Below are 11,008 nucleotides of genomic sequence, written 5' to 3'. Positions count from 1 at the left end.
TAAAGAGGGGAGGGAGGGGGCTGTATGAGTCACCACGGCCCCCACCGCGGCCCAGGCTGCAGCACAGTCCCCTGGGGTATCTGTGTGGGATAAAGCAGCCTTTGACAAAGAGGCCATGTCTGCCCTGTGCACTTTTACTCCAGGACACACAAGGAACACCCTGCAAGCGCAGCAGTTTCAGAGGATGAAGGAGATTCCAACACACAGAGTGAACAAAGGAGCCTTTAAATTGCTTTAATCATCTCATTGATCGGTGGAGCATTAAAGGTCTCAATGTGTTCCAGACAGGGGTGGGAAAGTGTGGAAATGAAGCTTTTGTACCTGTGCAGCTCAGAGACAATCAATAGGGGGGCTGTAAAAGAAGAAATGATACCCTTTCCTGTTTGACTGAATTCCTGTAAGGGACAAAAGCACACTGTGGAGCTCCATGTTTAAAGGAAAAGTTCAGATTTTTGTTGAAGCAGGGTGATATGAGGTAATATTCAATAGGGAATGTGTTTTCCCCAGAGCTCCTGTTTGGGCTCCCGGTCACAAAAATGTCCTTTTGTTTAAACCCAATTTTGTTGTTTCCTTCATTATGTTATTATCTTTTATATATGTTGTCTCTTGTATGAACTGATGGGCCAAACAAAATGTGCAGGAAAACAGAAAAGTGCTGTCTGACCTGACGACACAGTGACATTTTGAAAATATTTAAAGCATAGAATAAACTTGGGGTGAATTCATGTTTTTTGGATTTAGGGGAAAAACCCTTGTGCACAGCAGTATATGAGCTTAGTTTCAGCGTTGACACTTCAGCTGGCTGCTCCAGCAAGGGACCGTGCTGACCATACATCAAAACTACCACTTTAAGATGTCCTCACCTTCCTAATGGTTACCCAACTACTTTGCTAGGTTTTTAGAGGATGTGACAGATTGACAGAGTATTTATTATTTGTGCTGTTGGTTAGAATGAAGATGTGATGTTTGATGCCTTTTTATACCAGAAACAATGTCGATGTGCAGGAGGGGGAAGAAGGAACAAACAAGCTGAGCCAGGCATGTCGGGAGGCCTTATAACTAGGTGTCATGGCAACCAGATGGCAACACATGAGTTGTCAATTTCACAGTCTAATTTGCAGCTGTAACAGAGGAGAGCATGTGTGGGGGATGATCCGTGCAAACAACGAGAAGAGATTCCTCCACTGGATGCTTGAGTTCATGTCACATGTAGCCATTATCAGCGATAGGCTTTAAAGGTTGAGCTCAGTCAAATCAGAAGCTAACATGGTTTACAGATAGGGACTAGACCTCATAAAAAATGTATTCAAATGGCAATGCTTGAAGAAAAAAACTTGTGAATTACCCAAAAATACTAAGCTTCTTTTTTCCTCGAGGGACCTCGTTCTTTTTTAAATTGAAACTTTAATTTAACTTCAGTATTTTTGGATTGCAGCTCATTCTCAATGATTACTAAAGAACATTTTAGTTGTTGTACCAATGTAGTGATTCAATATAATAATAACTGAGTTTTAAGATGCTTCAAGGTAGATTCTGTTTCCTATAGATGAGTAAGTATTACTTTTCAGCGTATTATTTGTGCTAAGCTAACTAAGCTTGTGCTATGGCTCTGTTTCACTTTGATGGTTTTCTGTGGTTTCCCGACAAAAGGATTCATCATGGGTCGGTCTGATTCATCTTCCTCATGTTTTAGTGACCTGTGTGTCTGTTAAGTGAAAGTTATTATCTGTAATAATGAATGAACGTACAGTGTGTAAATTGTTTTTTTTGTTTTTAGATGAGCACTAACCCACACATGAAATGTTCTCACATAAACAGGAGCCATGCCTACAGTCCCTGGAGCAGTGATTCTCTAGTATCTAAGATAACATGTTGATTTCAGATCCTGAGGCTTTTAGTCAACAAAACTGTATCCTGCAGTCTTTATGTTTTTGTTTTAGGAGTCAAACTGCTCCCTTCTCTGTGCACTTTTGAATTAAGATAAATGAGATAACTTAAAAACAGAAATTCCAACTCGATTTTTTTCAGGTTTCACACCTTTACCAACTGATAGCATTGATTGCATAAAGTCCTTAAATACATATTACCAACAACCGTTTAAGAATGGCAGTAAGTAACTCACACCTGTATGTCTTTGATGGGATTTCTGTTTGGCATTATTGTTCTCACTGACTGTTCTCAATGCAGAATCTAAATCTATACCATCTGTAGCTATGATGTAATGTTCATATTCATATCTTATCAAAAGTGAGATACTAATCACGAGGATTTATACAACAGCTGAGGGATTAAGTGTTTTCCTACAAGAGGGACAGGACAAAATACTACCACATATTATTCTGTGAGTTAACAAAATTAACATTGGACTGAGATGAAAAGGCGACAAAATGAATGGCAACAATAGCATTTCATAAAACCCAACCAAGAAAATATGTAAATCTACCCCATCTATTTATAGGAATGTGATTGCAGTCATGCAGAAAATGTCACTTGTGCATTTCCCTGGAGAAAAGGATTTGTAGCCTGACTTACTGAAACACAGATGCAGCAGTAATAAAATCAGTTTTAATATCTGCTGTCCTTATACCTTCATTATAAAAACAGGATTGAGCATGTGATGAGCCTCCCCCTGCTGGCTTCCCTTTCTTGTTGAGGAGGGGGCCTCAGCAGGAGATTGGCGATGATCTGGTTTGAGGGGAGGAGGCTTCATTCCTGAGCTTTGGATGCTCGCCCTCTGAACAAAACAGATTCCCTCCCTCTGTTTGATCAGCTGGAACAAATCCCCACCTCTGCACCCTACCTTGAAATGTTGTTTTGCCTCTGTTGCCAACCACAGGAAAGACAACGAGATGTAAAATGTCTTTATTCAGGTTTTTTGAATTGCTCCTTCTGACAATTAAAACATTATTTAAGGTAGGGCTTGAAGGGTTTTATTAATTGCATATTTGTATCTGAGTGCAGAAATCTGTGATTTTCTATATGTATTGTCTGTGTGATTTAGAAATGGTGTCATGATAATGTTTGTCCTGTGTGCAGAACATGGAGCAGAGCATCACAGCTGGACAGACAGCGGTCCTCACAAGAATGAGTTCCTTCCTGTGGGATAGGGGTATACTATGGGTTACTATTTCTGGAGCAAAAGATTTTCCATTGCAGCTTAAAAATTCACATCGTCAGTTTCCATCAGCAGAGACGAATCCAGACTTTTCTTTTGACTTTGTGAGTGGGGAGGGAGAGGTTAATGGGGGGTACGTTGGGGTGGCATGAAGTTTGTGTGCTCCCATACAGCATTACGTTACCCTTTCTATCTCTACTATTCATATCAAAATGTGTATTATTCCCTCTTAATAATTTTTTTTTTAACTTAAAAACTAAAACAACAGAGTGGAAATATGTTAATCTTAAGGAAATCAAACAAGCTGTTTGTCTGAGTCCAATTTCAAAGAAACTGTGCTACACTGAAATGAAAAGAAAGCAGCCTCTTGCAACACAGCCACTATAATATAAGTCCCACCTCTGACAAGGCAAATAGCCAATCATAGTTTAGGGTTTTGGGGTGGCCAAATTCCAATGGCGATTAGGGCCACCCCTGGCCATCCCTCTGGATCTGCCCCTGCATATCTTCCGCTGATACAAAGGTTGACACTCTAACTAGGAAAGGCCTAAGGTTAAGATCAAGGGTTTACACTGATGCTTTGTTTAGATTGAATTTAAAGCAGATTAAAGAAGCAAAATAATTTAGGCCTTCATCAGTAAGTAAATCAAAAACTGTAACATATTGTGCTTTGACTTTTCAGGGTGCCAAGTGTTTTTATTGTATTTCATTTAAGGCTTTGAGATTCTGAAGATGTTTTTGTTTAGTAAACACTGAAGAAAGAATGGTCTCATGGGAGAAAAGTGCACCTTTTGAAGACTTTCAAAAACTAATCTGTGGTGTGATTCAGCCAACATTTAAGAGATCACAAACCTTTTCTCAACAACATGTAAGGTAAGTGTATAAAATTGTAAATTGTAAATTGTACACAGCCTTTCAAGGTTTAAATAAATCGACATTTACTTTTCACCCTTTTACAGCACCTGTTAGAATATACTGTCTCAGTGCAAGCAGTACGGTTTTAAGTGGGCCAAACCTGAATGTTAGACTGTAGTTGGTGCACTGTGTGTGTGTACGTGTGTGGGCCCAGATATGGTCCAGACTGACTGGATCAGTGGGGGCTGCAGGAATGTAAAAGTCTAACTCTGGCTCTAATGACCTGGTGTTCTAAGTTGGTGTGAAGCAGTGACAGGACAGGAGGAGATGCAGCGTCTGCTCCTGCTGCTGCTGCAGAGATTAAAATAGAAATAGAATCTCATTTCCATCTTCCATCCCTTCTTAAGGTGAAGACAACCTCAGGGAAGGTTATTGTGTGGAAATGTTAAGATTTGTGTTTCAGGTGTCTGTCAGGTGAAATGAATAGACAGATGGATGATTTTGTGGAAATATGTCAAGGTTAAGAAACTCATATACTGTATAGGTATATACAGTTCTATCCTATAATAGACACAGAATATAGTCACTCACTACACTATGCATTCTAACAGGTATAGTTTTTTTTATTCTTAACCATAGAAGCAGTAGTTACTAACCATTGAAAGATCAAGAATTAACTTATTTTTTAGGCCAGTATTTAATGTTTTGCTTGAATGGGAAAAAATACAAAATTTGAACTGGACAAAAGCGCTTAAAGTATCAAAAATGAAATAAATCATAATGCAGAATGACCCACTAGACAAAATGTCTACTATTGTATATTATTTCTATTATCTGCCTTACCAGTTTTCTCTCCAAAATCTCTCCTTATTGTTTTCCAGTTTCTCTTTTCCTGGTTGGGGTGTTGGGATTTCTTTACTGGATGCTTGTCCTTTGATTGAGCACAGATATCTTGTGTTCATTCAAAGTTCTGTTATTGGTTTACTATTGGTAAGGTGCTGTATAAATAAAGGTATTATTATAATTATTCTTGCATCACTGTTAAAGATGGAGTTTTTTTTATGTATTCTAATATTGCAGGGAAGATCAAACTATAATGTGCATACAAATACGTCTTTAAGTTGGTTGTGGCAGTGTCTGTATTTCACGAGTAGTGTGTGGTTTCCGATTCTTCAGCTGTCAGGACAAGCTGTCAGTGGATTAGGTGTTACAGGGACTTGTTCATTTCCATAATTTGCAGGGCGCTTTTATCTAAAAACCTTCTCTTTCAGTTTCTGTGATAACGGTGCTAAGGCGACTCCTGCTTCACTGTCTCATCTTCAGACTCTGTCTTTAAAAAGAAACCTTGTGTCACATCTTTATTAGGTAAGGAAACATCCACTAACATCAAGGTTCTAACCCTTTAATGCAGAATGTGAAGCTGGCCATGTGATGCTCTGGAGCCAGCTTGACTCAGACTATCCCAGAGAAGTTTACTTCCATTTATGAATACAAGTAAATATCAAATAACTTGTGTTTCCTATTTGAAGTCTTGCAGGAATTATATTTAGGGCCTTAATTGTAAAAGCTCCATGTTTACATGTTTTTATATTGCTATATTCAGGAAATGCACAGAGGGTGAATGGAAGTTGTGTTAATGGGGGTCTTGAAGCTTGATTTTTGTCCCATGTGAAAAGTTTCCCTTTGAGTACACAGTGTTGAAATAAAATTAGGTTTTTTTTGTAGTGTTCTTTTTTTATTGTGGGATGAAAGTGCTGCACAGAAATGATAATAAAGCATGACAGGGTTATGCAGGGAGATGATGTCCAATGATCAAAGCTACATAAGACCAGGATATGTTCGATAGACAGTATGAGGGACATTTAAGAGTGTATGTTGTCTTCATGATAATATGTGCATACTGTATATGTTTTAGATATAAAGGTAAATCAATTGTGAGAAGAAAAGAAAAGAAGGGTCGAATTAATTAAAAAGTTAGTGAATTGGGCTTTCCAACTGCGAGGTACTGGTGGATTTGATGTTTAATGTGAATGTTTAATATGTTTAAAAAGCTGAAAATGTTGTATTAAGTTGATAGAGAAGGCTTAAAGTACAAGGAGATAAATAAAGATCATGAAATAATCTAATGTAATCTAAGAATGTAAAGAAAAGTGTACCAGTGTTTTCTCATTATTTCTTGTTACATAACTGGATGAGAGCTCACCAAGAACATGGCACTAAATCTTGACTGCTTACATAACTAATCCAAAACAGCATTGTGTCCTGCTTGTTTTCTCTGAAGCTCTCAGTCATTTTCACACTCTACAGCTGATATGTTCCTGTTGTTATCCTCAGCTTCAAATCAGCGCCTCCAGAGGGCCACTGAGGCTGCCAAGACGCCCCGTGTGAATCCTCCATCTTCAGTCCCACATCACCAATGCGTAGGAGACTTCTCCTCCTGCCAGGGAGAAGGTGGGCGGGCTACAGACATGAAATAGAGACATGAAGGGAAAAAAAGGAAATAATGGCATTTTTAGCCTCCCAACATGATTCTTGTCTTTCATCCCAGCTACATGCATGGAGGAGTGGGAGATGTGGAGGCTGTGTTCAAGCCAATGCCCCGAGACTGCTATCCATAAGAAAATAATGATCACTATGCAGAAGCATATTACAGAATTGCGCAACTGGTACAGACATTTTTTTAAAGGTTTCCGTGACAAGAAAAAAAGGGAAAAATCAAAGAGATTCAAAAGTGCCCAAATTAAAAAAAGAGAAGAAAAGGTGTTTTTTGTTTTGTTTTTGTGAAGAAATTTAAAAAACTACAACATAATAAGAGAGATGCATAACTACAAATATCCGCACGTGCTGCTCAGTTTGGGAGGAATGGCGGGGTTTAAAAATGTCTGAGTGCTCGGCCATTTTTGTCAGAATTCATCCATTGCTTTTCAAAGTACATTTATAACATTTATGTATATTACTCCTTTCAGACCATTTTTATTCTGAATTATTTTATTTATAAGGATAATCATTGTGGCTGTAATCAATCCACATTTTAAAAGTACCAATAACAAGGATTTTAATCAAGTCTAAACACATTTCACTGATTTAATAAATGTGTCCTGTGTCTTTAAAAAAACAATTTAATCCAGCCATTTAAATGTTTCTAAACCTGCTCCTGGTTAAACGTATTTCAGCCTCTTTGTTTTGCGAGGAATTCGAACACATCAAGATCAGAAACACACTTCAGCTGTTCAACAATCCTCAAGTGGTTGTTGGATATTACAGAGAAGAAATCAAATGTTTTCCTCTAGACATCAAACACAAGAACATTTGTCAGGTCACAAGACTAAAGCTTAAACTGATGTGCAGCTGGTGTCAATGTGGTGTAGTTTAAACAGTCCTGATGTTAAGTTAATGAGCAGACGCTGGTCAACAGCAGCACTTGTGTGATTGCTAGTTTGAACTTTTAGAAGTGGATAGTGCAAGTCGAGGTCTGCAGAGTGGTAGTATAGTAACTAAGAAGCACCACAGGCTTTATTTGTATCGTCAGCTGTGGATCAGTGGTCGGTTGTCTCTCAACTGGAAGGTTGGGGGTTCGATCCCCAGCTGACACTGTCAGCAGTGTGTGTATGTGCATGAATGGGATAGAGTAAAAGTAATGTAACTTAACAAAGCAGCTTCTGCAACCAGTGTGTGAATGTGACCTGTGGTGTTAAGAGTGCTGAGTAGTCCAAGTAGAAGACTAAAGAGCTACTCAAGCTCGTGTCTATGTGCCATTTTTCATTTATAATAGTGAGACAGTATTACGTTTTACAGCTGATCTGCAGAATGTTCTGGCAACTGATGCTGTCTAGGTGTGAGGATGTTTCAAGACTGATCCTGTCTCTGTAAACAGACAGATGACACAGGCCACACATACAGTACTGATATACAGGAGGGGATAGACTATCAGACTATAAGACAGTATCTGTTTTACTTCAGATAGGTAATGTTTGACAGCATTTAACATTTATCTTTTCCCTCTGTGTAAACATAACGAGACTTCACATTGTGTGCTCACGCTCTTACTCTTAATGTTTATACACGTTTGAAAACTCACCTCTGACTACACAATGATACAAATAGACATGGTTTAAAAACAGCAGTGAAGAAGAAGAATTCACTGGCAGATCACTTATTTTGAATATTTACTCACTTTTATGGAGATGCCAAGTATGTCAGGCTTCACTTTGGACATGACATGCTTGAGAGCTAGAATAAAACAAAATGTATGAAGTTGTGAGGCAGTTTGAAACAGAAGGATTTTTCTGTCCTAAACCTCTTTGATGGGAAGTACAAGTGGAAATATATTTGTTTTGTGACAGAATTCATTTGGTGGCAGTAATTGACATTATTGAGTTGTATTAGTATTGTCAGGCACCTTTAATACAACCAACATGTGAATTAATCCATCCATTAACTATACTGCTTTTCCCATCGGGGTCTCAGGGGTGCTGGAGCCGATCCTAGATGTCATTGGGTGAGAGGCGGGGTACACCCTGGACGGTTCACCAGTCATTTACAGGTCTGACAGGTCTGACAGGTCTGAGACAGACAAGCAGTCACACTCACATTCATCACACCTATGGACAAATTAGAGTTAACAATTTGTTCAATATTAAATACCTAAATCAAAACAACAACAAAAACATTCATAGTATTTCACAACAAGAAATATTTTCTCATAATACTGAAACACTGTTCATGTGCAAATATTAAATGTCTTAATAATGTAATAGCTTGTGCCATATTGCTCAAGTTTCCAATAATGAGGTGATTATTGAATATTTATTTTAAACAATGACAGGAGGGTAATATTCTCATTTTACGGATGTTATATTTGTCCAAACTAATCATTTAGATAAGAGTTTCATCTGAAGACAAGCTGGAGAACAAGTGGCTTGCCATCTGTTTTTTGGTTGTTCCAGCAGTCACCGCTAGATGGTGCTGTCGCTCTGTGTCGCGCTGCTGCTGAGAAGGTGGAGGTGCTGCACCTCCTTCATTGTCTGAGCAGAGGCACCGGGAGTGGATCCGCCGCTCGGCTCTGTGTAATCCCGTGTCTTCCCCCGGCTCACTCACACAGTCGTCCGTCATGGCGACCGCAGAAAGCCTCCTCTCCGGTCCGACCTGCATCTAGAACTCAACCGGGGCGTCTTTTTCCACTCTGTACCGCTGGACGTGGATGTAAAAGATCTCCTTTCAGCTGGGATATACATAACGCGTGGACAAGCCTGCATTTTCCAGAGAACGGGTAAGAATCGTGCAGCCTCTCTTAACCCTGTGCACTCTAAAGGGAAGTGATTCAACTTGTTTGAGGAGATTAGGGTTAAGTCCTGAGAGTATCTTTGCCGTGTTCTTTTGTGATCCTGTGGATTTCTGGGGAGGAAAATAACTATCAGTGTGTGAAACCTTCATCTGCAGAGAATATTACTGTCCTATTTGTCCTCCAGCACACATATACCTCAGCTGTATGGATGTGTGTGCAGACGCCGCAGTCGCCGATGTGTCGTTGCTGCTTCATTGTGTGTGTGTGTGTGTGTGTGTGTGTGTGTGTGTGTGTGTGTGTGTGTGTGTGTGTGTGTGTGTGTGTGTGTGTGTGTGTGTGTGTGTGTGTGACATTTTCAATAACCAAATGTATCCAGGAAGTGTGGATTTTCTATCAGTGTCTTAGTTTCCACAGGCTTCCCATGTGAGTCCATGTAGTGCATTAATGTCACATCCACTGTACTGACTGTGAATGTCCTGAGGATTACATGCAGCCTGCTCTATTAACCTACATGACATGAACGGTGTGAACATACTACCAGACTGCATGAGTTGGAAAAACCCTCCCTGATTGCTTAATTTCACCGTTCTCTTCCCTGAATTCTCAATTATCACGCAGGCTGTTTTTCATGAGGCTCAAATGACAGCCCAGCTCTGGTTCCAACAGGCATGTATCCTGTTGGTTGTCATTCTTTCCCCTTAATGAACACATGTTGTTGCCTGAAATACAGTGTGAACTTAAAGTGATTCAGGCAATGCCAGCCACACCCAGGTATCAGTGTCTGTGGCAGAGCACACAGGAAATTGAGCTCTTTTTTTGTTTGGAGCTTCCCCTCAGGTAGATATACAGTCGGCTTTATCAGCCTCGGCCCTCTGGCCATTCAGCTGTCACTAAAAGATTCCAGCTGTGCGGAGCTGGACCGCAGCAAGGGGCCCTTTGTGCCCCTGCACAGAGGAGCCACTGTTACAGCCACAGAGACCCTAAGCCAGCAGTCACAGCTCCATGTTACACACTTGTGGGGAATTTCAAGCAAACAAGTTCAAAGACAGTCTGAGAAACACTCAGGGGTCTGTAAATGTCCCCCCAGCTCTGACACTCTGGAGAATAAGGTGCCAGCTGCACATTTGGACACTAAATGGGGGCGGCAGTAGCTCAGTCTGTAGGGACTTGGGTTGGGAATCAGAGGGTCGCCGGCTCAAGTCCCGGCATGGACCAAGTCTGGAAGATGGTCTGGTAGCTGGAGAGGTGCCAGTCCACTTCCTGAGCACTGTCGAGGTTCCCTTGAGCAAGGCACCGAACCCCAAAACTGCTCTGTAGCGCTCGCTGTGGGCAGCCCCCTCACTCTGAGACCCCTCCACTAGTGCATATCCAAAGGATCCTGTTTGTGCATGTGTGTGTATTTCAGCCTATGTGTGTGTAGCATGTTCATTAAACAGAGTGTAAAAAATGAATTTCCCCTCACGGGATTAATAAAATATAAATTATTATTATTATAAATGTGTTTTGTTGGGACCTGAGTTACCTATTCAGAGGTACACACACCTAGCCTGTTTGATAAATGATGCCTGGTGCAGGGAAGGCTACGTGTTGGCTGAAATAATCACTGTCTTCTCTTTCACTGTCCTCTGTTTCACTGCCGCTTTGTTTGAACAGTGTCTGGTTACACAGCATGCATGCACAGGTCAAATAGGTCTTGAATTTTCAGACTCTGCATGACACAATGTCACTTAACAAGGCGAGGGCCGCAGAGCAAT

The 11,008-nt window shown here is 40.3% G+C and overlaps 1 protein-coding gene across 2 annotated transcripts in view; it reads left to right on the top strand.

The window, feature by feature from the left end:
* The first annotated feature begins 8,884 nt into the window (after positions 1-8,884).
* Positions 8,885-11,008, top strand: part of LOC132987453 (FERM, ARHGEF and pleckstrin domain-containing protein 1-like) — a 58,189-nt gene continuing 56,065 nt past the window's right edge. Inside the window, exon 1 of one of the 2 annotated variants that reach the window (XM_061054536.1) lies at positions 8,885-9,239. The gene's annotated coding sequence lies outside the window, so the exon portion shown is untranslated. The remainder of the gene's footprint in view (positions 9,240-11,008) is intronic. The other variant, XM_061054535.1, reaches the window with a different exon arrangement.

This window comes from Labrus mixtus, chromosome 13 (genome assembly GCF_963584025.1).
Source record: "Labrus mixtus chromosome 13, fLabMix1.1, whole genome shotgun sequence".
NCBI lineage: Eukaryota > Metazoa > Chordata > Actinopteri > Labriformes > Labridae > Labrus > Labrus mixtus.
The sequence above is the reverse complement of the archived record's forward strand: the minus strand, read 5'-3'. Positions and strand labels throughout refer to the sequence as shown.